The 25449-nt window shown below is 45.2% G+C and overlaps 1 protein-coding gene across 1 annotated transcript in view; it reads right to left on the bottom strand.

Moving 5' to 3' along the window:
- Positions 1 to 24260, bottom strand: part of LOC147709066 (uncharacterized) — a 152147-nt gene extending 127887 nt beyond the window's left edge. The window contains 1 exon segment of the mRNA XM_086927672.1: positions 24085 to 24260. The gene's annotated coding sequence lies outside the window, so the exon portion shown is untranslated.
- Positions 24261 to 25449: the final 1189 nt, after the last annotated feature.

Genomic DNA, 25449 nt, shown 5'->3' with positions numbered 1-25449 from the left:
GGCTTATAAATAGTGCAAAACAATCCACCCTTATAGGCCTGTTGGTTTTAAAATGTTAATTACATAGTAACTAAACCAAGCTTACTGTTTTAGTTATATTTTTTCCTAATAACCAGATCACACACATGACACCTCAAATAACCTTTGCCAAATTACAAATCAGGTCTTTGGTCTTTATCAGACCTACTGTATTGAGCATAAGTTTTTTTGCTAGGCAGCTATACAGTTATAAAAATGCAAGTATGTACAAAATTTCAATTGTCAAAATATAAAATCTCTTCCAAGAGGGCATTGTAATGATTATTATAGTTCAATAATATGTTTCAGTGGGTTTCCAACGTCAAAACCCCCACCTCCTATGGTAATATGTGAGATTCCATGTAACAAAATACCTAACTACAAGCTTTAGCACAGTGTAACAACAATCCACCCTCAAAGGCCTATTACCTCTAATACATGTTTTTCAAAATAGGTTAGACAAGGCCTTCTGGCTTTGCCATAACATTTTATAATAAACAGTTCAAACCTAGAGAATGTGACAAACGTTTCTCAAAGAACCTAAAAGGACCTCACTTGTGTGGGTAGGCCTAGTGACCGCAACAGGAAACGGCCCAAAATGCAACGTGGACACTCCACATTTTCAGGGTGAAAACTGACCCTTTTTTTGCAAAGTGCCTAGCTGTAGATTTTGAACCCTAGCTCTGCCGAAACCCAGGGAAAACTAGCAAAACTATACATTTTTGAAAACTAGACACCTTGGGGAATCCAGGATGGGGTGACTTGTCTGGCTCTCACCAGGTTCTGTTATCCAGAATCCCTTGCAAGCCTCAAACTTTGTAAAAAAAACACATTTTCCCCACATTTCTGCGGGGGAAAGTTCTGGAATCTGCGTAGATCCACAAAATTCCACCCACCTCGCATTCCCCAATGTCTTCCGAGAAAAATGATACCTCACTTGTGTGGGTGGGCCTAGTGCCCGCAACAGGAAACCGCCCAAAACGCTACATGGACACACTACATTTTCAAAGTGAAAACTGACCCTTTTTTTGCAAAAGTGCCTAGCTGTTGATTTTTAACTCTTGCTTTGCCGGCACAGAAGGAAACCTTGCAAACCCATACATTTTTGGAAACGAGACACCCAGGGGAATCCAGGATGGGGTGACTTGTCTGGCTCTCGCCAGGCTCTGTTACCCAGAATCCCTTGCAAACCTCAAACTTTGTCAAAAAAACACACACTTTCCCCACATTTCTGTGGTGGAAAGTTCTGGTATCCACAAACTTCCACCCAGCCTGCATTTCCGGAAGTCTTCCGAGAACAATGATACCTCACTTGTGTGGGTAGACCTAGTGGCCGCGACAGGAAAAGGCCAAAATGCAACGTGGACACACCACATTTTCACAGTGAAAACTGACCTTTTTTTTTGCAAAGTGACTAGCTGTAGATTTTGAACCCTAGCTCTGCCGTCACCTAGGAAAACCTAGAAAATCTATACATTTTTGGAAACTAGACCAACGGGGCAGTCCACCGAGGTGTCGCTTGTATGGTTCCCCCACCGTTTTCCTACCCAGAATCCCCTGCAAACCTCAAATTTTGCTGCCATTTTTCTCAAATTTCTGTGTGGGAAAGTTCTGGAATCTGTGTGGATCCAAAACATATTGAGGAGACTTCAAAAATTACCTATTAGAAAACAACCTGGTTTTGCAAGGGGGTCACCTGGGTTTTTGGCCGCGGGCTCGGCGGCCATCTTGGGAAACTTACCAATCCCACATATTTCTGAAACCTAGACATCTGGGGAGTCCAGCGAGGTATGGCTTGCGTGGGTCTCCCAACGTTTTCCTACCCGTTTCCCCTGCAAACCTCAAATTTAGCTGAACAAAATGACATTTTCCACATATTTTTGTGTGGAATCACTGTGTGGGCACAAATGTCCTACTCCACAACGTTCTCCTTAGTCTCCAGAGTAAAATGATACCCCACCGTATTTTTTTTTAAGTGGCTATTGCCCCCATATGCCTGGAGGGGGGGGCAGAAAGACTGTGGTAATTGTTTTTGGGGTGGGGAGATTGGCATGCCTAATCTGGGCATCCCCTACATCATAAAAAAACCCTGGAGCCTAGTGGACTTTCTGCCCCCCTCCCCCACCCCCCCCAGTGCATATCAGGGGTTACTGCCTCATCTGATTGATAATAAAAAGATTATACTTGGGAACCAAAGAATGAACAGAAACTGCAGGTTTCCAAGTGACAGCAGCAGGACTTTCAGGATGCTGATGCAGAATATCACCTAAGCGAGAATGTCAGATCTTGCACATTCACGTAATCATCTACCTATATATTCTTCCCAGTGGGTCAGGCACCCGCTCCAGTGATCTGTCTGCAACCTATGTCACAGATGCCTTAAATGTGCATATTCTTTGAATGATGACGGATTGTAGTAGTCTGTCCTGCTGAATCAGTTCTGCAAGGTATGGAAGATCGTACTTGTTATCTTCTGTGACAGTGGGTTTGCTTTCCTACTGCCATGTTGTACCTATTATGTGAGGAAGCAAAGCTTGTGCTGCTGCACAATTTGTACATCTTATGTGACAGGGGAAGGTTTCGCTGCGACTGCACTATTTCTGTCTGTCATCTGAAGGAAGGAGGGAAGCCTGCACTGTTTCTGCCCAAGGTGCACATGTTCTATGAAGAAGGGGATGTTACTACTGCCATTACCCCATCATATAACAAACAAAGTGTTAGACCTGGCATCATTGGCGGGAGTCTCCCTTCCATTTTGACGGATTGCCTCCTTTGTTTTGATATGTTTTTGCTGGTTATATGCTCTGGGCACTGTGCCACTGCTATTCAGTGCCACAGTGCAAGTGCTCCCCATGTTAAATTGATATACTAATTAGTGATTCCATGATTGGGTTTTTTACTTGTCAGACCATGTGTACCAGGGGGCTTGTAAATCAAATACTGCTGGTGGGTTTGCAGCACTCGTTGTGCCACCCATTGAAGCAGCTTGTAAAATGTGTCTCAGGCCTGCCATTGCAGGGCCTGTGTGCAGTCTAGTACTGCCATGTCGACTTGGCCAAGTGCACCCACTTGCCAGTCCCTAAACCTTCCCGTTGATTCATATCAGACACCCCTATGGTAGGCCCAAGGGCAGGGTGCATTGTGAGTATAAGGTTGGACATGCTCTGGTGAGTGTAGCATGTCCTAATAATGAATTACAGCAATTTTCGTTTTTCACTATTGCAAGGCTACCTGTTCTCCATAGGCTAGAATGGGCAGTTAGATTATTACATTCTTATAATCCTAACTGACTCAGGTAACATGGTAGAAACTCGAATTTAGTATGCCTGAACTCAGAATGATAAAATACCTCTTTTAGTAAAGTTGGTTTTAACATTCTGTGTTTGAAAATACCACTTTTAGAAAGTAGGTATTTTCTTGCCTAGCTGTCCAGGTCTGCCTCTGCTAGGTTGTGTATTCCTTGTCTGCAGTTTGTGAGTGACAGGGCTGGGGGTTTCGAGGAGACAGGCTGGGGCAGCGCAGTGGTGAATAGAGAGATCTGCATCTAGATGGGAGGTAGGAGTTGCACCTGGGACCTGAATAGGGCTGATGTAGCTGCCCTGCACTGTGAAAGGAGAGAAGGAATCATGTCAGCAAAGTGCTCCAGTGCTGTGCCTTCCCTCCTGTGTGCTGGCTCCACCTCCTGTGGGGCGTCTGATGTATCTGCCCTGCACAGTGAAAGGAAGGAAGGAGTCATGTAAACAAAGTGCTCAGGAACTGGTTTGGACTAGGCAAGAGAACAAAGGATTTTTGGGTATAAATATTGGGACCCAGTCCCAAGAACTTTAGATCACTTCTGGAACAAGAAACATTTTGCCTAGGAGAAGAACCAAGGAAGTTGCAGGAGTTTGAATGCCCCTCTGCCAGTGTGCTGTTTGCTGGGTTGGCCTGCAGTGGTTGTTTCATTGCCAAAAAAGGAGAACAAACTTTTTAAGGACTTTCATTATCTACAGAATATTCTTCAAGGGCTTGAACTGTGCTTGCCTCCTGCTGAAGTCTCAGGGACAAAAGACTTCATCTCCAGCTCCCCTCTGTATGTCCTTGCTGGGGATTCTAACTCCAGACATTTGCGTGTCGCTGAGAGCTGGAAGCGCGATGCATCGAGAGGAAGCGTGTCACCGCCCCAGCTGAAATTGTTGTATCGCCGGAGAAGCGAGCCTTCGCCGCATTTCCCTGGAAGCGTGTCTTCGTCAAAGATGCCTGCTGTCGCATCAACGGAGAAGCGTGATGCCATCTAGAGTCGCCATCGCATCACCAGAGAAGCGTGTCGCAGGGCCTGTCACGGATCCAAAGTACAGAGTCGTCGCAAGGCTGCCAGGGTGTATACGCATCGTCATTGCAGTGTCATTGCATCGTCGCATCAAGGGCGCCATCTTCTCGCATCGCAACCGGATCATTGCATCGCATCAAGGCGCCATCTTGCGCATCGCAACGGGCCCGCAGGCCGAGAATCTACGCATCAACCCCACACCAGTAAGGATCACGACTCATCCCCTACTCTGCGGAAGCATTGAGGCACAACACATCATTTCCCCCGGAACACGGAACTGACACATCTCCCCTTTTGCGAGCCTTTTGTTCACTTTACGATACGCATCCAGGTACTTTGTTAAGAACTTTGTCGCATTTATCAGCAACTTGAACTAAGTAACTTTTACCATCTTTAAGTCAATCTTAAGTACAGTAGTGTGGATTTTTGTTGTTTGTGGTCTTGTGTTAAGTCTATATAAAGAATACTTATTTTTATAAAACCTGCGGGGTGTCCATCTGTAGTGTTTTCACTGTATTGCTGTGTATATTCACAAATGCTTAACACACTGCCTCTGAGATAAGCCTTTCTGCTCGTGCCAAGCTACCAAGGTGGTGAGCAGGGGTTATTAAGGAGTGTAATCCCCTTATCCTGACTTAGAAGCAAAGGTCCCTATTTGGACAAAGGTGTATACCATTGCAAACTAGAGACCCCCAGATCTAACATTGGTGTTCAGCGGTGAGGATTTGGATTTGGACCTGCATTTGTGACTCATATACAGTAATTGGTGTACACTACTAGTGAGTGCAGACCAAACGCGACCACATACTTTTTTTTGGTATAATTTTTTTCTTTGGACTGATATTTTTTCCTGAAAACTCCCAAATCTTACTACCATGAGTGAACCAGAATCTGTTGCATCTATGGATCTTGAATTTGAGGAAGAGAGGTTGGAAACCTACACTTTGAAACAGCTCAAACATCTCTGCAGAAAATTGAAAGTTGCTACACTAGGCATTTCTAAAAAAAGGATGACTACCAAAAGGCGCTGAGGGCCTGGGTAGAAGCAAGAAATGCCCCATATCTTGTGGTGGAGCCAGTTGGGGATGCAGATGGGCAAACTGATAGGCAAGTGTTTTCAGCCAGGAGAGGGGGACTCTCACCACCTGGCAGCAGTATCTCTTCCAAAGACCTGCCCCACAGAGAGTTGGAAGAAAGGGAGAGAAATAAGACACACAAGCTGGAGTTGGCTAAGCTTAGGAGGGAAGCAGAAAATAACAGGTTGTCTTTGGAAAGAGAAAGAATGAGAATGGAACATGAGAGGATGTTGAGGGAGTTAGAAATCAAGGCCAAGGGCTTAGAAATCAATCCCTATGGTGGCAGCGCACCAGCTGTGCCTTCAGAAGGCAGGGTATATATTCCCAAGGATGTCATCAAGGATTTCCACAAAAGTGAAGATATTGGATAGTGGTTTGCAGCCTATGAGATAGCAATGTTGCCCACAGGGTCCCTGAGAAAGATTGGGGAGCTGTGTTGTGGGGTTGCTTTGTGACTGAGGGGAGGGACACTTTGTTAGACCTGCCCAGTGAGAATAGGATGTCTTATGCCCACATGAAGGAAGCACTGATGACAAGATATGGTTTGACCCCAGAACTCTATAGACAGAGGTTCAGGAATTGCAAGAAGCTTGAGGGAACCACTTGGGTAGAATATGTATCTTTCTTTTGCAAAGCTATGGATGGTTGGGTGAGGGGTAGCAATGTGGATAATTTTCAAGTGCTCTATGATTTGATTTCCAGGGAGCATGTGTCTGCTAATTGTTTTCCAGAGCTATGCCAGCACCTTATTGATAGCAAGTTAACTAACCCCTAGGAAGCTTGATGAGGAGGCGGACCGCTGGGTCAGTACCAGGGTCCACAAGGGTCTTGTGGGAGACTCTGCCAAAGGTGGGCAGGGTCCCCAGCAGAAGAGTGGGGGACAAGGGTAAACAGAGGGAGTTCCAGAAAGGGCCCCAAAGTAATTCCCAACGGAACCAAGGTAAGGGTTCCCAGCCTCCCTCTGAGAAGAAGTCAGTATCCCCAACAGGTAAACCAGTTCATAGGGGGCCTGTTACTTGCTTTCAGTGTAAGCAGGTGCGACACCGTTGGTATGAACCCCAGTGTCCCCAAAAGGGTCAGTATGTGCCACCCCGTGCACCACTCCGTCAGCCCTGGGTGGTGAGGAGAAGGGTGCCAAAGGTGGGTGGGGTCCCGCAGAAATGTCCCTTGTCTTATTAGGAGACTTTGAGATGGTCTCAAAAACTCAGCTGCCTGATAACACTAAGAAATACAGGCAATGGGTGACCATCAATGGCCATAGAGTAGAGGATCTGAGAGACACCGGAGCCAGTGTGACAGCTGTCAAGTGTCATTTGGTATCTGAAGAGCAGGTGGTTCCCAATGCATTCTTCCCAATATTGTCGCTGACAACACAGAGAGCCATTGCAAAGTGTCTCAAGTTCCCTTTGAGTGTAGGGGGGTCTCTTGTACTCCTCAAGTAGCTGTGAGGCCAGCCATGCCTGTTGATTGTCTGTTAGGCAATGATTTAGAAAGCTCCCCTTGGGTTAAGGTGGAGAAGAAGGCACATTTAGAGATGTTGGGTCTGCCTGAGTGGGCGTGTGTGACCACTTGGTCTATGGCAGCCAAGGGTGTTCAAGAGACCCTGGAACCTGAAAGTATGGCCCAGGAACCTGCCTTAAAGGGAAGAGGGAGGGGGCACAGGAAACCAGCCCCCATTGTTCCCACGGTCCAGGAGGAGGCAGACCTTGAGGGGGATGCCCTGGAACCTACAGGGGAGCAAGTTTCTGAAATGGGGAACCTACTGTCATGAATCATTCTGTCAACGCTTTAAGTTGGGCTAAGCCCTGTCATGCTGGCAAGAGACACAGAGTGATTGTGAAGCCTAACTTGGTGAACTTCTGGATCAATCTTCATTAACTCTGGACATTATAAGATGGCCGCCGCTTTAGCCGAGGTATTCCGTCAATCAGTACATTCTAAGGTCGTAGGCATTGTGGGAAGTGTGCGCGTTCGCACCTGCGCACTTCAACAGAGAATTCGTTACGAAGAGCAGTTTCTGAGACGTCCTCCGTGTTTTGTGGAAAACAGAGCCTAAAGAAGTTCTTGAGCCCTGAGTTGTTCCATGTGTGCACCGCTATTGTACACCGAGTCTATAGACTGCTTACAAGGAGTTCGAGGTGACAGAATTGTCCGTTAGTCAGTTGGGTTACTACGGACATTCTCCTGTCGCTAATTTAGTTCTATCACTGAAGAACCAGCAAGCAGGAAACAGCCTTCGCTTCTCTTCCTCACTTCTAAGGTAGAGGAGAATGGCGGAGTAACAAGGCAACTGGCGGTAGAGTTTTGACAACGCATCTCGCAAGTAAGAACTAACCAATCTAACTGTCAACGGCGCTGCAGTTTTTCCCCATTCAGACAATGTATTAATTCCCCCTTGCGCTTACCCAATTCTTGCCTTCCCTATCTTTCCTCCCTAGTTCCTATTTGCGCGCATCATCTGAGAATCTTCAGTGCAGCATCTGCTAACATTCACTAGACAATTATCAAATTCCTGAAGGAAGCACAATTGGAGAAAGTAGAGATTCCTATTAATGTACTTATAGTGAAGGACAATTTGTTTATGCTGACTTTAACCTTGTACCTTTTCTTCTAGAATTGCATACCTCCAATTGTACTTTAATGCGCAGTAACTACACATAAGAGAGGGGCAATACTCCGAAGACAGCTGGTAGGAATTGTCCTTAACTTTAATTGAAAGTAGTAGAATTGCTAGAAGGAAGTGTTTATGTTCTCTTCCCCTTTGTGCATTAGGTACCAGACAGCGGTCCTGTGACTATCTAGAAGATTCTAGGAAGGCTCGCGGAGTGTCAGCTGTAGTTGGAGGGTCTCTCTCTGTCCACTTCCCCTTTTCCCCCCAGTTGGTGACGTTGCTTATTAAGCAGCATTACTGGCGGGCGATCATAGGGAATTAGCGTCCATTCTGCTTCTGCGAAGACTGAAGGGGAACTCGACGCCTACCTGAGCTGACCCATTGGCAGCAAGAAGGGGGTCCATTCAGGGAGGAATTTTGTGAAGAGCAGCAGAAGTGCCCTTCTCTTGTGGGTTTGAGGCAACAGGCCACAAACTAGGCAGCAGGTGATCAGTCTGGATCACATTGGATCTACTGGGAGAACGGTCTCCTGTAAAGTGAGCCTAAGGTTGCGGAGCCTGGGTCAGCCCGTGTGCTGGTGGTACCCCAGCGCTTCAGAGCCTTCCTACTGGGTTTGGATCATGACGTTCCTTTAGCTGGACATCCTTTAGCTGGACATCTGGGGCAGAACAAGACCTCTGAAAGGCTTGTCTCCCACTTTTATTGGCCCCAGATGCGGAAGAGTTCAGATACTCATTGTAGGGCTTGTCAAACTTGCCAGGCAAGTGGGAAAAGTGGAAGGAAGCACAAGGCTCCTCTCCAACCTTTCCCTGTAGTCAGTATCCTCTTTGAACGGGTGGGCATTGACATTGTGGGGCCACTGGACCCCAAGACAGCCATTGGAAACAGGTTTATCCTGGTCTTGGTGAACCATGCTACACGGTACCTATACCGCTCAGGACAGTGATGGCCCCCTTGGTGGGACGTCCACTGATGGGGATTTTCTCCAGAGAGGTCGTGTCTGACCGAGGTACAAACTTCATTTCCACTTATATGAAGTCTCTGTGGAAGGAGTGTGGTGTTACCTATAAGTTCACAACTCCTTACAACCCACAAGGTAATGAGCTGGTTAAAAGATTCAACCGGACCCTTAAAGGCATGATCATGGGTCTTGAGAAACCAATGAGGCGTAAGTGGGACGTCCTCTTGCCATGCCTTCTGTTTGCATACTGTGAGGTGCCACAAAAGTCCCTAGGGTTCAGTCCCTTTGAACTGTTCTATGGACACCCGGTAAGAGGACCTTTGAGTCTGGTCAAGGAAGGCTGGGAGCAATCTCCCGGTAAACCTCCCCGGGATGTATACGGTTACATACTGGCCTTCAGGAACCAGACTTGAGATCTCGCTCAGGCGAATCTGGAAGCCAGCCAGGAGGAAATGAAGTGGTGGTTTGATCAGAATGCCACTCTGATTGGGCTTCAGCCTGGACAGAAAGTTTGGGACATGGCCCCTGTAGAGCCTTGTGCGATCCAGGACAGGTGGACCGGTCCATTTGAGGTGTTGGAGCGCAAGAGTGATGTCACCTATCTGGTGAACTTGCAGTCTCCCAGGAACCCTTTGAGGGTCCTGCATGTTAACCGCCTAAAGCCCCACTTATAAAGGTCCGAAGTGGGCATGCTCCTAGCGACAAATGATGGAATGGAGGTGGAGACAGAGCCTCTTCCTGACCTCCTGTCTGCAGCAGAGCAAGACGGGTCAGTGGATGGTGTCGGCCTCTCTGCCACACTGACTCCTGATCAGCAGCAAGATTGTCGCCAACTGTTGGGGCAATTCTCTGATCTATTTTCCTTGGTTCCTGGTGTCACAGAGTGATGCGTCCATGGTGTGGACACTGGGGACAGTCCTCCTGTGAAGCACAAGGGTTACAGAGTGACTGACAAGGTCAGGGCTTACATCAAGGAGGAAATCTCCAAGGTGTTTGCTTTAGGGGTAATTGAGTCCTCAAACAGCCCTTGGGCCAGACCAGTGGTTTTGGTCCCAAAGGCTGCCGCATTGGGTGCCACACCCGAACTCCGGTTCTGTGTGGACTACCGAGAGCTCAATTCAGTCACCAGGACTGACGCGCACCCCATCCCCAGAGCTGCTGAGCTCATTGATCGGTTAGGGGCTGCTCGTTAACTCAGCATGTTTGATTTGATGTCTGGGTACTGGCAGATTGCCTTGACTGATGGGGCAAAGAGAGGTCAGCATTCTCAACCAGAGGGGCACTACCAATTCCGGGTTATGCCCTTTGGGATGAAGAATGCTCCTGCCACCTTGCATAGGTTGGTCAACCAGGTGATGGCTGGACTGGAGGAATTCAGTGGCGCCTGCCTGGATGACAATGCAGTGTTCAGCGCCAGTTGGGAGGAACATCTGCACCACCTCTGGGAAGTGTTGATGGCACTGCGCAAGGCAGGCCTCACGATCAAGGCGAGTAAGTGCCAGATCGGGCAAGTTTCAGTGGTGTATTTGGGTCACCGGGTAGGAAGCATCCAGGTGGCGCCCTAACAACCCAAGATTGATACCATCCTGGCATGGGAACCCCCAAAGACTCAGACACAGGTGAGAGCCTTTTTAGGACTCACGGGGTACTACAGGAGGTTTGTCAAGGGGTATGGCAACATTGTTGCACCCTTGACTGATCTGACTTCCAGGAAGCAGCCCAAGAGAGTGAATTGGACTGACACCTGTCAGAAGGATTTTGACGCCCTGAAGACCGTCATGTACACAGCACCCGTGCTTCAGGCGCCCAACTTCTCAAAAGAATTCATTGTTCAGACAGACGCTTCAAAGGATGGTGTGGGGGCTGTTCTATCACAGATTAATGAAGTGGGCCTAGACCAACCTGTAGCCTTCATTAGTAGGAGGTTACTTCCACAGGAACAGAGGTAGAGTGCAATTGAGTGTGAGGCATTTGCTGTGGTCTGGGCACTGAAGAAGTTGAGACCATACTTGTTTGGGACTCACTTCCGGGTTCAGACCGACCACAGGCCCCTCAGATGGCTAATGCACATGAGGGGTGAGAACCCAAAGTTGTTGAGGTGGTCCATTTCCCTACAGGGTATGGACTTTACGGTAGAACGCCGCCCTGGTACAGAACACGCCAACGCTGATGGTCTGTCCAGATTTTTCCGCCTTAGTGAAGAGAACTCCCAAGGGGAAGGGTAGTTCTCCCCACATTTCAGCTGGAGGGGACACGTGTTAGACCTGGCATCATTGGCCTGAGTCTCCCTTCCATTTTGACGAATTGCTTCCTTTGTTTTGATACGTTTTTGCTGGTTCCAGAAAGGACTAGGGTTTTTCTACAGCACACTAATCATCATATATTTAGTCATTTACAAGTATATCTCATCTGTGGGTATGAATAACCCCAATTACTCTACTCATAGACAATATCAACACTACTAATCCAGGAATTGGAACCCAAAACAATCAATCTTCTTGTTTCTCAGTAGCCTTTATTTCAAAATTTCAATTAATTCATATAAAACTCCCAGCACACGACTTGCCAACACGTGTTTCGACTTTTTCAAGGCATACACGTAGGTATCATAAATGTCAGGACCATGAAGAGACCTAGCCTGGTCACGCTTGTCCTGAAAATGTTCGAAATCACCAACTTGTTACTAACGATCTCACAGGTGAGTTCCAAAGGATATATAAAACTCTGATCTTGATAAATAACACCCAGCGATCTCAACGCAGTCTGGTAGTAAACAGTGAGATTTGGTTGCCCTTGAACTTGATATAAATTTCTATATGAGGGACAACTCCATTTCACGATCTGTGTAAAAGAACTTAATGCACCACCTTCTCTTATTTCGATGTGGCAATAATACTGTCACCGTGTGAAGTCAATAAATCTTATGCAGGCTCTCAAAATATCCCCTGCACTGCGTCCTACACCATCCGTGGTCCATCCTTGGTAAGTTGAGACCTTTAATCAAGCGTCGCCGACACAGAAAGCGCGTATCGTCCCTTCCGTACTAAGTACACCCTGTTGGGGAACACTACTACTTGTTTGTTTTTACGTCAAATGTTTTTGCTGGTTATATGCTTTGGGCACTGTGCCACTGCTATTCAGTGCCACGGTGCAAGTGCTCCCTATATTAAATTGATGTACTAATTAGTGATTCCATGATTGGGTTATTTGATTTACTTGTCAGACCCTAGTACAGTGCACCATTTGTGCCAAGGTCCTGTAAATTAGATGCTGCTGGTGGGCTTGCAGCACTGGTTATGCCACCCACAGAAGCAGCGTGTAAAGTGTGTCTCAGGCCTGCCATTGAAAGGCTCGTGTGCAGTCTAGTACTGCCATATCGACTTTGCCAAGTGCACCCACTTGCCAGTCCCTAAACCTTCCCTTTGCTTCATATCAGACACCCCTATGGTAGGCCCAAGGGCAGGGTGCATTGTGAGTATAAGGTAGGACATGCTCTTGTGTGTGTTGCATGTCCTAATAGTGAATTACAGCCATTTTCGTTTTTCACTATTGCAAGGCTACCTGTTCTCCATAGGCTAGAATGGGCAGTTAGATTATTACATTATTACATACCTCTTTTAGTAAAGTTGGTTTTAACAATCTGTGTTTGAAAATACCACTTTTAGAAAGTAGGTCTTTTCTTGCCTAACGGTCCAGGCCTGCCTCTGCTAGGTTGTGTATTCCTTGTCTGGAGTTTGTGAGTGACAGGGCTGGAGGATTCCAGGAGACAGGCTGGGGCCGCCCAGTGGTGACTAGAGAGATCTGCATCTAAATGGGAGGGAGGAGTTGCACCTGGAGCCTAAATAGGGCTGGGCCTTCCCTCTACAATGCTGGCTCCACTACATGTGGTGTGTCTGATGTCTATGCCCTGCACTGTGAAAGGAGAGAAGGAATCATGTCAACAAAATGCTCCAGGGATGTGCCTTCCCTCCCCTGTGCTGGCTCCACATCCTGTGGGGCGTCTGATGTCCCTGCCCTGCAGAGGGAAAGGAAAGAAGGAGTCATGTAAACAAAGTGCTCAGGAACTGGTTTGGACTAGGCAGAGGCCTCTCTGCCTTCAGAGAACAAAGGATTTTGGGGTATAAATATTGGGACCTAGTCCCTAGAACTGTAGATCACTTCTGGAACAAGAAACCTTTTGCCAAGGAGAAGAACCAAGGAAGCTGCTGGAGTTTGACTGCCCCTCTGCCAGTGTGCTGTTTGCTGGGTTGGCCTTCAGTGGTTGCTTCTTTGCCAAGGAAAGGAGAAGGAACTTTTTATGGACTTTCATTATCTACAAAATATTCTCCAAGGGCTTGAACTGTGCTTCCCTCCTACTGAAGTCTCAGGGACAAAAGACTTAATCTCCAGCTCCCCTCTGAATTTCCTTGCTGGGAATTCTAACTCCAGGCATTTGCGTGTCGCTGGGAGCTGGAAGCGCGATGCATCGAGAGGAAGCGTGTCGGCGCCGCGGCTGAAATCGTCGCATAGCCGGAGAAGCGAGCCTTCGCCACATCTACCTGGAAGCGTGTCTTCGTCAAAGCTGCCTGCTGTCGCATCACCGGAGAAGCGTGACGCCATCAAAAGAGTCGCCATCGCATCACTGAAGAAGCGTGTCGCAGGGCCTGTTGCGGCACCAAAGTACAGAGTCGTCGCAAGGCTGCCAGGGCGCCTACGCATCGTCATCGCAGCGTCATCACATTATCACATCAAGGGCACAATCTTTTCGCATCGCAAACGGATCATCGCATCAAAGCGCCATCTTGCGCATCGCAACAGGCCCGCAGGCCGAGAATCTACGCATCAACCCCGCACCGTTTAAGATCATGACACATCCCCCACTCTGCGCAAGCATTGAGGCACGAAGCATCATTTCCCCTGGATCACGGAACCAACGCATCTCACCTTTTGCAAGCCTTTTGTTCACTTTGCGTTGCGCATCCAGGTACTTTGTTGAGAACTTTGTCGCATTTATCAGCAATTTGAACTAAGTAACTTTTACCATCTTTAAGTCAATCTTAAGTACAGTATTGTGGATTTTTGTTGTTTGTGGTCTTGTGTTTAGTCTATATAAAGAATACCTATTTTTATAAAACCCGTGTGGTGTCCATCTGTAGTGTTTTCACTGTATTGCTGTGTATATTCCCAAATGCTTAACACACTGCCTCGGAGATAAGCCGGTCTGGTTGTGCCAAGCTACCAAGGGGGTGAGAAGGGGTTATTAAGGAGTGTAATCCCCTTATCCTGACTTAGAAGCAAGGGTCCCTACCCCAGATCTAACACAAAGCATATATTAAATGCAATTATATTATAATTGTCCTGTGTCCCCTGTGAACCAGGACCTCTTTCACAATATTGAGACCCTGAGCCTACAGTCCTGAGGAAGGTGCCTGACCCCACATGAGCAATACTTGAGCACTGAAACATGTCATTGAAAAAGAAAATCCACATCAGGTGTTCGGCCCTCCTGTTTTTTATTTTAATCTTGTGCTACAGAGATCCAATAAAACATTTTAGATCACCCTAACACTATTTAAATATAGGCAGACACTTTAAAAAAAGTGAGAGTCTAAATGTCATCATAAGAGACATACTCTTCCGCAAACTAGGGGACTCATCACTACCAGACTGAGCAACTAGTGAACAGTAGTACTTTAGATGCAGATGTTAATCATTGCTAGATGCGGAACACACTGATGAAGTATACTACACTAGGTAGGTGAGGGTTCATCAGCTTATGTGAGTATGTGGACGAATGGTAGTTCCATAAAAGGTTTGTGAATCTTTTACAGTAGTCTTTTTGCACTTCTTGTATGTTTATGTTTGTTTACGGAGAATATACAACAATACTTTAACTCTGCTTACTCCATCATTGTGGGTTCACTATCTAAGTTGTACCTGCCATGTGTGAGAGAGATTCCTGTGATGTTTTTCCTGCTACCACTGTCCTTTGCTCATGTTCTTTGTGTTAGGGAATGCTGGGCTGCCGCCGTCTATTTTGCACTTTTGTTGTATTGTGAAGCGTGGTATAAAAAATGTCACTACTCAAAAGAAAACACAAATTGTGCTGTCAATGTTTTTTTTAATGCATGATGTGAATGAAAGAGCGTATAAAAGTAAGTGAACAGAGTTTGCCTTTGGTTTTACATGTGAAGCACACATTTTTTTAAACGGTCCAGACTACTTTGTAAAATTTAAGAACATAGCTGACAAGTGGCGCCATGTCATGTATAACACCTTTGGGAAATTCTGGAATTTTAGCCAACAGCACTTTGCATGTGGAGGTTTGTACCCATAATGACACTGTCAAAAGTAAACCTACAAGCCCCACAATGCAACATGCTCTTCGCTTAAAAGGCAAGAATGACTGATGGAATAATGTGTCATAGTACCACTTAGTAGACTTGTGAAATGTAAAATAAAATGTAATTCCTTACTTTTGGCCTTTTCTTCATGCAGGCTATCATGGGTTAAACAGCCTAGTGGGTGAGAGAGTAGAGATAGCCTTTCAAAAAAATGCAGATGTGCATCTCACAGGTAATGGGATCACATTAACCACATCGCTGCGGCGGTTATTTTTCCGCTGTGCAGCTTTTTTCAAAAAGCCGCGTTAGATGACAAGCTCAGCTCGTCATCCGCACACGACCACCGTGGCTGATGACGAGCTGAGCTCGTCATCAGCAGCGAAGGGGTTAATACTCCTTAGAAAAAACAAACCAGCATACTAAAAGGACTTTATTTACAAGAATAATGCAAGCAGCATCAGCTGAACATTTCTGAACAGGTACTGAGTAAGGTAAAAAACAACGAGCGGGCACTCCTCTTCTCCAGACCATACTCGGCCCAGGGGTTGCTGTGATTTAGTAGGAGCACCTGCAACATCACTGTAATGCACCCTGCTTTAAACAGGTGTAGAACCTTCTGCCACGTGATGGCCACAAGTGCTCGCTTTTTTTATGTAATGCAATGTATGTTCCTCCAAGTCTAATACCAACCTAGGTCAAATTCAGATGAATATGACAACTGACTTGCCTCAGGGCGGGGGAGTGATATATGAATGTTTCTAGTTCAATGTTTAGAAACTATCCCTTCCAATAAATGCTACTCAATGCAGTGATATAATGTGATGTAATTGAAGAGATGTCATCATATTTTTCCATGATGTTTCTTGCACGATTAACATGCAAAAATATTGTCAAGGATCGGCATGTGCACTGCCTCTTGTAGTCGAGCCAGACTTGGCTCGCCCACCTCTGTGAACTAGGCAACGATCATATGATGTAATTGTTGTGCTAATTAATCATTTTGGAGCCTGAATAATAATCCTACCTCTCTTTAGTCATTGAACAATGATAATGTCATTCGTAAAGTAACACCGAGACACAGACTGAAAAAGTCGAAACAAGTAAACAGTATTGAATACCTGGGGCCTCATTTATGAGGCTGTGCGTCACTTTTACGCCGCCGGTTCGTCACTTTTTGTGACGCACTAGTGCGTGAAAAATGTGCCTTGTTGCGCCATATTTACAAAGTGGCGCATCTAGGTAGATGCGTCACTTTGTAAACCCCTAGGCCACATTATACCTGCACCAGGTATAATGTATCCAAGGGGGGGCGTATTGACGCAAGGAAGGGTCGTAGAAGTGACGCAGTGAAATCTATGAGATTTCACTGCGTCACTTTTAGGACGCTGTTGCGTCAAAATCTTGCGCCTGCCTCACAGCAGGCGTAAGACTGACGCAGGCCCTTTCACCTTTCAGGGCCCCCCTGATAGAGCCAGTTCTGCTCTGCAGAATCTTGCCCTACTATCCTTGAATAATTCTTAAACAGATTGGTTTTTTTTTTTTATTTATATTTTTATTTATACCATTGCACAATTCACACAATTCATTATATATTCTACAGCCATACATTAGATTCATTTATTGTATTACATCATACACAGAGAAAAAAAACAATTCAAAATTCATTAAGACAACTCAGGTTATTTCAAATGCCATTGTTTGACCTAGTCGAATCTCACAGGTCCAATCCTTCTTTCCATCTTATAATGGGGTCCCATATTCTTAAACCCAAACTCCTCCCTTTCCTTCCTTTCCGGGCGTAAATATTTTTTTCCAAATTATATGTTGATAAAAGGTTAGACAGCCAAACTTGCATTTGTGGGGGGTTTTTATCTAACCAAGCCCTGGCTATACAAAGCCTAAAAACTGCCATTGCGACAAAGATAAACTCCCTCTGAATAACATTAACGTCTGTAACTATCCCTAGCAGTATTTCTGGGGGTTTTAAGATAATCTGAATATTTAGAGTAGCATCCAAAAACCTCTCTATATCCTTTATCACTGTCTGTATCTGCAGTCATACAGCAAATAGATGTATTAAATCTGCGTCGAGGGAGCTACATCTTGGGCATGTGATGCCTGTGACCCCCCCATTTTGCTATTTTTTCAGGGGTAAAGTAAAGCGAGTAAAGAGTTTTATACTGCTGTGATTGAAGCGGTGACGAACACAGAAGAGTTCGCCCTAAGTCCAGTGACTCCTTAAAACAACAGAACTCCCCTTCCAGCTTATCTGCCCACTTTTCACTATGCTTATCTAAGTCATCTGATTTCCCTGCTAACAAATTTGCATAAAAGCACCGTATTGAGCAATCACCCCCCAATCTTATTTTCTCGAGTATATCTACTTTGGCAAACCCTATGCTTCCCCCCTGCTTATTCCCCAGAAAGCTTCTTATCTGAAAAAATTTGAAAAGGTCCCTCCTATCTAACCCAAATTTGGCCATTAGATCTGTGAATTGTAACATCCCCTCCATATTCCTCACATCGCCAAGCTGTACTATCCCCTTCTCCACCCAGCCCGCCATTATGCTGTCCCCAAATATCTGTATTGGGAGAGAGACATTTTTATACAGCCTCGTATACCAGTTGTAACGGCCCAGACCAATTTTTTTCATCACTGCCTTCCAAATCTTAATTGCAGCTTGGACCGTCTTGAATCTAGTTCTTTTAAAATAAGCAAAATCAATACATTTGAGAAAGGAGTTCTCTACCTCCGGTCCCAACACAATGGAATATATCCTGGATGAATCATTCATTGTTCTAACGTCTACGCCGCCCCCCCTATCAATCCCCGCATATATTGAAGTGCAGATGCCCAATAGTACAATCTAAAATCAGGCACCCCCCAGAGCCCCTTTTCTCTGGGCAAGGACATAAAACGATATGCCCTACGGGTCTTGCCATGGGCCCAAATAAATCTGTTCAGAATTCTTTCCAAATCATTAAACCATTTTAACTCAAAAAATAAAGGTATTGTCCTAAAAAAATACAGAAATTTCGGCAATATTAACATTTTTATCACATTAGTGCAACCTACTAATGATAAATGTAGATTATTCATACGGTCTAAATCGGTCTTAACTTTTATCATAAGTGGTGCGAGATTATTCTGTACCAACACGTCTAAGTCCGCTGTAATTACGACCCCCAGATATACAGCAGAGTCCACTACTCTTTGATCATTGAACCCCATATGATGATTACATACTATTTGAGTTTTGGAGCTATTCAAACTGTACCCAGATATTTGCCCAAATCTTTGTGCTTCAGCCTCAATTTCCATTATGGCCATACTAGGATTAGGAAGTCAGAATTGCAATATCGTCAGCATAGGCGAGTATCTTTATTTCACATCCATTCAACCTGACTGGGGGAATCCTTACATTGCTTTCAATTTTCCTTATCAGCGGGTCCAGATAAAGGGCGAATAATAATGGTGACGATGGGCAGCCTTGTCTAGTCCCTCTCCCAATCCTAACTGCTGACGATTTGCCTCTGTTTACTCTAATCCTTGCTGTTGGGTTTTTATAGAGTGTCTGCATTGCTATTATGAAACTATTTCCAAATCCATTCCATTTTAATGTTTGCCATAAATATTCCCAGGAGACTCTATCGAATGCCTTTTCGGCATCTAAAAATAGTGCTGCGATAGAGTCCCCCAGTACATTTGCTGCATCAAATGTTGTAATAACTTGTCTGATATGTTGTGTCGTGCCTTTTCCAGGAAAAAAGCCATGCTGAGTATGACTTACCAATCCCTCTATTATTCCCGCCAGTCTTGTTGCTACAATCTTAGAGTATACCTTCGTGTCCGCATTCATCAAGGTTATAGGCCTATATGAGCCTGGGAGTGCCGAATTTTTCCCTTTTTTTAAAATAACAATGATGTCTGCTTCCCCCCATGATACAGGTACTTTGTCCCCTTTTTGTGCCTCCATCATGACATTAAACATTTCCATTCCCACTGTTTGATAAAATACCTTATAAAACTCCACCGGAATCTGATCCGGTCCGGCAGCTTTACCTGCCGGAAGCGTGCTTAATGCCATGATAAATTCCTCTAGAGTAAAAGGGGAATCCAATCTATCTTTCTCTTCTTCCGTCACCCCTGGCGATGTACCGTCCCTTAAGTAACTTTCCATCTCACCCACCGTTCCGATGTTCTCTCTAGTATATAATTTTTCATAGAACTGCCTAAATACTTCTCTCACCCTATCCACTTCAGTAACCAGAATTCCATGTTCGTTCACAACCTCAACAATGTCCGATGCAGCTAGTTTCTGCATGGTACGTACTGCTAGTAAGTGGCCTACCTTCTCACTCAACTCATAGGCAGCTTCTCTCTTAGTCAGATAATTCTCTGCTGCTTTTTTAGAAATAGTTTCCGTCACCTCCACCCTGAGTGCCACAATTTTTAATAGATATTCTTCTATTGACGCCCTATTTCTTAAGGCCTGCGCCAATTCCTCCTCCACCCTTATCAATTTTTGTACAATTTCGCTAGTTTTAAGTCTTGCCTTTTTCTGTACTGAGAACACATAGCTCATAGTTTCTCCCCGTATTCCTGCCTTGAAAGCGTCCCACACAACTCCCACTGGGGCTGTATCCTTATTAATTTCCCAGTAGGATCTGATCCAGCCTGTCATGTAACACCTATAGCTTTCGTCTTTCAGCAGAGCCCTATCAAATGTCCACTGCCTGTCTTTCATTTGCGCCTGTCCCAGTTTAATCGTTAAAATCAGAGGACTATGATCTGAAATAATCCGGGGCTGTTTATCTATCTGTGCGTCTGATAACAGGGAGGATGAAATCAAAAAATAATCCAGCCTAACAAGTACTTTATGTGGGGCTGAATAAAATGTACTGCCATCGATTCCTGGGTTTATTTTTATCCAAGGGTCAACTAAAGCATTATTTGCTACCAAATCTGATAGTGCCCTTGTGGGTTCTCTTTTTCCTCCCTGTATATATACCCCCAATTTGTCCAAATGAACTAGTAGGGTCGTGAATGTTAAGGTCTCCACAACATACAATTGGCTCAGGCCATAGTGCCAGCTCTGTATCTAGAAATTGGAAAAGATCCGGGTCATCCTCTGTCGAGCCATACACGGAAACTATAGTGCATTTCTCTCCTTTAAATTTTATTTCTATTATTACCTACCTTCCCCACTTATCCTCTGATTTCCTAATTACTTCTACGTCCGTAGGTCTTCCTAGTACCGCTACTCCTCTATGTTTCATCTCTTGCAAAGTATTTGCCAGTACTGAAAACCCTAGATGATTCATTATATAACTCTTAGAAGCTTCGACATGAGTTTCTTGGAAGCAGACCAAATCCAACTTAAGTGTCCTAAGCAGTGCTGCCACTTTCAGTCTTTTCCCCGAATCATTCAGCCCACAGATATTAATAGTAGCAATCCAACAAGTCATTTTTCTGGATCATTATTTTTACCTAACTCAACATACCATTCACGATCTAACATTTTATTCTCAAAATAACCCTGAAATGTATCATGCATCCTCATTATTGCAGTTGTCGAATACCAATCAAAATTCCTTCCTTGTGCTCTGAATTGTGCTTTCTTGTGCTGCTTCTTACATGTTTTCACCCTTTTTTTTGCATTTTTAACCCCCCCTTTAACCCCCTTTTCCCCTGCTCCCACCCTACCCCCTCTCTGGAAACCACCCCCTCCCCCCCTTTACAGGCAAATAGGTCCATAAGACCTATGTGTAGCCGCAGTAGCCTGTGGATATCGCTCCCCTCCCTCCCCTATACCCAACACCCTGAGTATTATATACTCCTCTGAGCTGTTTCACTATTTGCTGACACTGACCATTAGATTTAACCAACCCTCCAAAGAGCTGTATATCAGAGTCTAACATTTCCTTCTTTATCAACTTTAAGCTTCTCAGCCCCCTTTCTGCGACTTGATCTCCTCCAAATATTGTTGGGCCTTTATTTCGGATAGAAATATGTTTATTCTACCCCTTGTAACCACTTTCAGTCTTGCTGGGAATAAGAGAAAGGCCTCAGAGCCCACAGTCTGAAAAGGTTTAATAAGCTGCCTCAGTCTCCATCTTCTCTCCACCGTTGCGTGGCAGAAGTCTGGCCTGGCAAAGAAAGTGACTCCTTCAAAAGATCTTTTCTTATCCGGTCTAGCTTTGTCCATTATCTCCTCTCTGAGCAGATAATTCCCAACATAAATCAAGATAGCTCTGGGCAAAGCATGCTGAGCTGCCTGTCTTTTATCCCCATGATTTTTCCTGATAGTAAAGGGGAATCTGTGTGCACGCTGTATCTCTCGCTCCCACTCCCACTGTGATTCGGGAAAAGCACCTCTCAACAAGTCAACCACAAATCGCATAATGTCATCTCCCTCTTTTCCTTCCTCTACTCCCAAAATGCGTATGTTATTCCGCCTCTGGCGGTTCTCAAAATCCTCCAGCTTCCATTGAAAGTCCAACTGCCAACTTTTCCTGCTCCATTTTAAAGTCCTGCCATCCCCCAACATCATCCTCTAGTTTTCCAGTCCGAGCCTCCACCTCAGTCACTCTTTCACTGAGACCTTCATATAGTTTATTAACTTTTCTAAGAGTATTTTAGATTTTCTTTGTAGCCTGTCTGGCCCTTCGACTTTCCGACCTTGCTTCCCCTTGCATCTGTTTAAGAGTGGAACAGATCATATCAAAAGGGGCCATGTACTGTGCCGGTATGGGGGTATTCCCGGAAGCCTGTGGGTTACTTTCTTCTAGATAGGTCTGGGAAGTTGCAGAGTAGTCCCAATCTAGCTTCCATCCCCCCATTACTGGCGAATCCAATCCTCCGCCATATCTTTCTCTTTTACCCTTTGACCTTCTCCTTCTCTGCGTTGTATCTTTTACAGATGAACTTGAACCAGAACTCGAATCTTCTTCTGATTCTTCTGTAGTCTCATTGCTTGACTGAGTAGTATCAGCATCCTCATTCACTGAAAAGAAGCAATCTCCCTCCAGTGAGGCTCCCTCTCTTTTCTCCAGATAAGTATTTGGATTTTCTGCGCCTGATTTTGCATTTTTCCCCGCTTCTGTTGAAGGATTAGCCTCCTTATTACTCTCCTTCAGCTTTTTATTACTCATTTCTGCTTCCAGCTGTATCAATGCTTCCAGCATGTCTGCGCTTCCTACTGTGTTAGATTCATGTGGTGCCTTCAATACTGTTATGTCGTTACTACCCCCTTTAAGCTGCTTTTGCCCATTGTCATTTGCATCTGTGGCTTGTGTTCCCTTCAGCGCTGCAGCCCCCGTTTCCTCTCCACCTCTGCTACCACTGCCGGTGCTTACTGCTGCCGGGTCTCTGGGTTGCTTAGCAACCGCTGCCTCCGCGCTGGAAGCGTCAGTCTCTGCCGGTGCCTCAGCCGCTGCTTCCTTGAGGACGTCTTTGCTAGCGGAAAACTCTGTGTCTAGTTGCGAGCCTCTCCTCTGGTTAAATGCTTCCACTAAGGTAGGCTGCTTCAAGGCTGCATCTTTTCCTTTGCACATACCTTGCTTTGCGATGTCATCATTTGGAAGGTCTGCAAGCCGATCTTTCTTAGCCGCGGGCGCTGTCATTGCTCCTCGTTTTACACGCGCCTCTGCCGGCTCGGCTTTTTCCACTTTCTCTCTCTCTTTCTTCCCTTTTTGTATCAAGGGGTATGTTTTCTTTATGGCGCCCGGACCTCGGAGCTGTGATCCTGAGGTTAAATCATTGCTGGTTCTCTTCCCGCTACCCTGGGCACCTTTTCCGCCCGTTTCTTGTGCGCTTGCTGCATCGCCCTGCTGCATCTTCGCCCTCTCTTTATCTTTGTCTGCTTTAGACAAACGTGTAGGCATCGCTATCAACTGATCACGAAGGACTGCTTTCCACTCCGATGCCCTTTGAAAAAATCAGCTGAGTTGTTCCTTTAGTCCTGAATATTTAGGGCGGAATTTATTCAGCCCTCTCTGCAACCAGCTACTCAAATCCATAGACTCTTAGAGGAGTATAACAGTCCTTATTCACCGACCATCTTGGGTGTTTCAGGGAGAGAGGTCTGGAGCGACTTCTCACCACAACCTCACGGCGGCCATCTTGCCACTCCTTAAACAGATTGTTTTAAATACTGTTTTACTTTCATACAATTTTAAATGTTGGTGTAGTGTAAGTCTAATACAGGCATTTTGCCAAGAGATGTTGTGTTTACGTTTCAGCGCCGAGACACCCACGGGTATTTGAGCGCTTAACAAATCTCCTAAATAAATAAATATAAATAAATACGTTTCATGCAACATCCATAAACATATTCCTTTAGAACAAAACAGGACCTCGCATATGAGAAATAGGAGGTAGTAACAGATCATTTGCAATAATATTAGTGAACTGCTGTTGTGTTACAGCATTGAAAACACACATCACCAGACCCGAATACATGTACAAATCATTCCGCATTTGGAGGAGCGTGCCTGTGCACTGTCAGTGACCTGGCTAAAGAGGGCATAGAGGTGAATTTGGATTCAAAGCTGTTCTGAACAGGGGCCCCCAAAATATGTTTTCCCAGGGCCCCAAAATCCTCAAGGTTTCCCTGAACACACCGTTTACAGTATGAATGTAGAGCAAATGCATTCGTTCCTTTTTTATCCTAAGTGATTCCCGTTTTATTGATGCGGAGGCTCTGTTTGGAAGTAATAGCCGCATTCTCTTCCGTTATCATTGCTTGGCATTGATAAATCGATTTCGATAAATATCTGCTTACCTTCGATGGATCTATTCTGCCAGCCTCAGCTCTCATCCCAAGAGGTACCGACACGCATGAGTGACACACCGTGCTTTTCTGTCAACAATTGTTCGAAATCATTTCTTTCCTCCCAGTGCGTTGCCGAGCAACGTTTGTACGGGTAAGCAACGCGCCTCTTCCATCTGCAGCCTCTGACCTGCTCATCCGCAGGAAGTGCTCGCTCTCGTTGAGTGACACAGGAAGTCGTTTGCGGCAGCTGTATCTGCCCTGCATGATTTTTTTGTTGTCAGAGCGGAGGGAAGGGTGGGAATATTCTAAAGGGGATAAACGGTTACACTGGAGGAGTGAGGCTGAAAGGAGGACGTTTCTGCCCCGCGTTTAGAAGGCAAATCATGCTAATGCAGTGTAAAGAACGATTGATCCAGATGAGAGTATATATGAAGGAGTTTATTGGAGAGCAAGCAGGACACATGCAGTCTGTGTAACTCAGACACAGCTCTCCTCTGTCGGACTGAAACCACCTGCGGAATAAGATGAAGTAAATGAAAGAGTGCAGATAGTGTTACGTTTTGTACGCTCATGGTCGTAGGAGACACTACATTTTGGGGTGGGGGTTGCCGTAGATGGATAATCCTGAGGAGAGCCGAGGCGGGAGTCTGATTTGGTTCTAAGAGCCTAAACTCGCAATCGAATGATGTAATCCAGGCAATAATGTAATGTCATGAAAAAAATATAATATAGACTTTAAAATGACAACAAATATGTGTATCTCGGTGAAGCCTATATCCAACAAAAGTGCCTTAATGAGACAGTCGATGTGTTGTTCTGATGCGGGGGGGGGGGGGGGGGGGGGGGTTTGTTTAACTGTAATGATATACATCTGAAAAATAAAGGTTTTGAAAAAAAAGAACAACAAAACTATTTGCAGCATTTCCTACTGTTTCGTACGATTATATCACTGAAATAAGTGACATTGAAAGTAATATTTTTTTTTTTTAATGAAACATTCAAGAATATCCTCATTCGGTGATGGCATTGCCCCAAGTTACCTGAAATGTGTCAGTTTGTTACTTTTCTTTGGTTATATAGCCTATACTGTAATTAAATGTGAAGCAGATTATTTTATATTAACAATGTCAAAGTGAGGTTTTTTTTGTAGAGCGCAGATCCTGTATTTAATTTCTTCAATGTGCTCTCAAACTGGATGATTAAGAAAAATTATACATATTGAAGTAAATCAGTGGGTTGTGGATCACACAATTTGGTGGAGAAGACAGGATTTAAAAGTGTGCTATTCTGTTTGCAATGTTTACAGAGACACTGCAGACCAAACACATTGACAGGAAATTATGTCTGAAATTATGCTGCAGTAGCAAACTCGGG

The sequence above is a fragment of the Lissotriton vulgaris genome, chromosome 6, assembly GCF_964263255.1.
Source record: "Lissotriton vulgaris chromosome 6, aLisVul1.2, whole genome shotgun sequence".
Taxonomy (NCBI): Eukaryota; Metazoa; Chordata; class Amphibia; order Caudata; family Salamandridae; genus Lissotriton; species Lissotriton vulgaris.
Note: the sequence above shows the minus strand (reverse complement) of the source record. Positions and strands in the feature narration are given on the sequence as shown.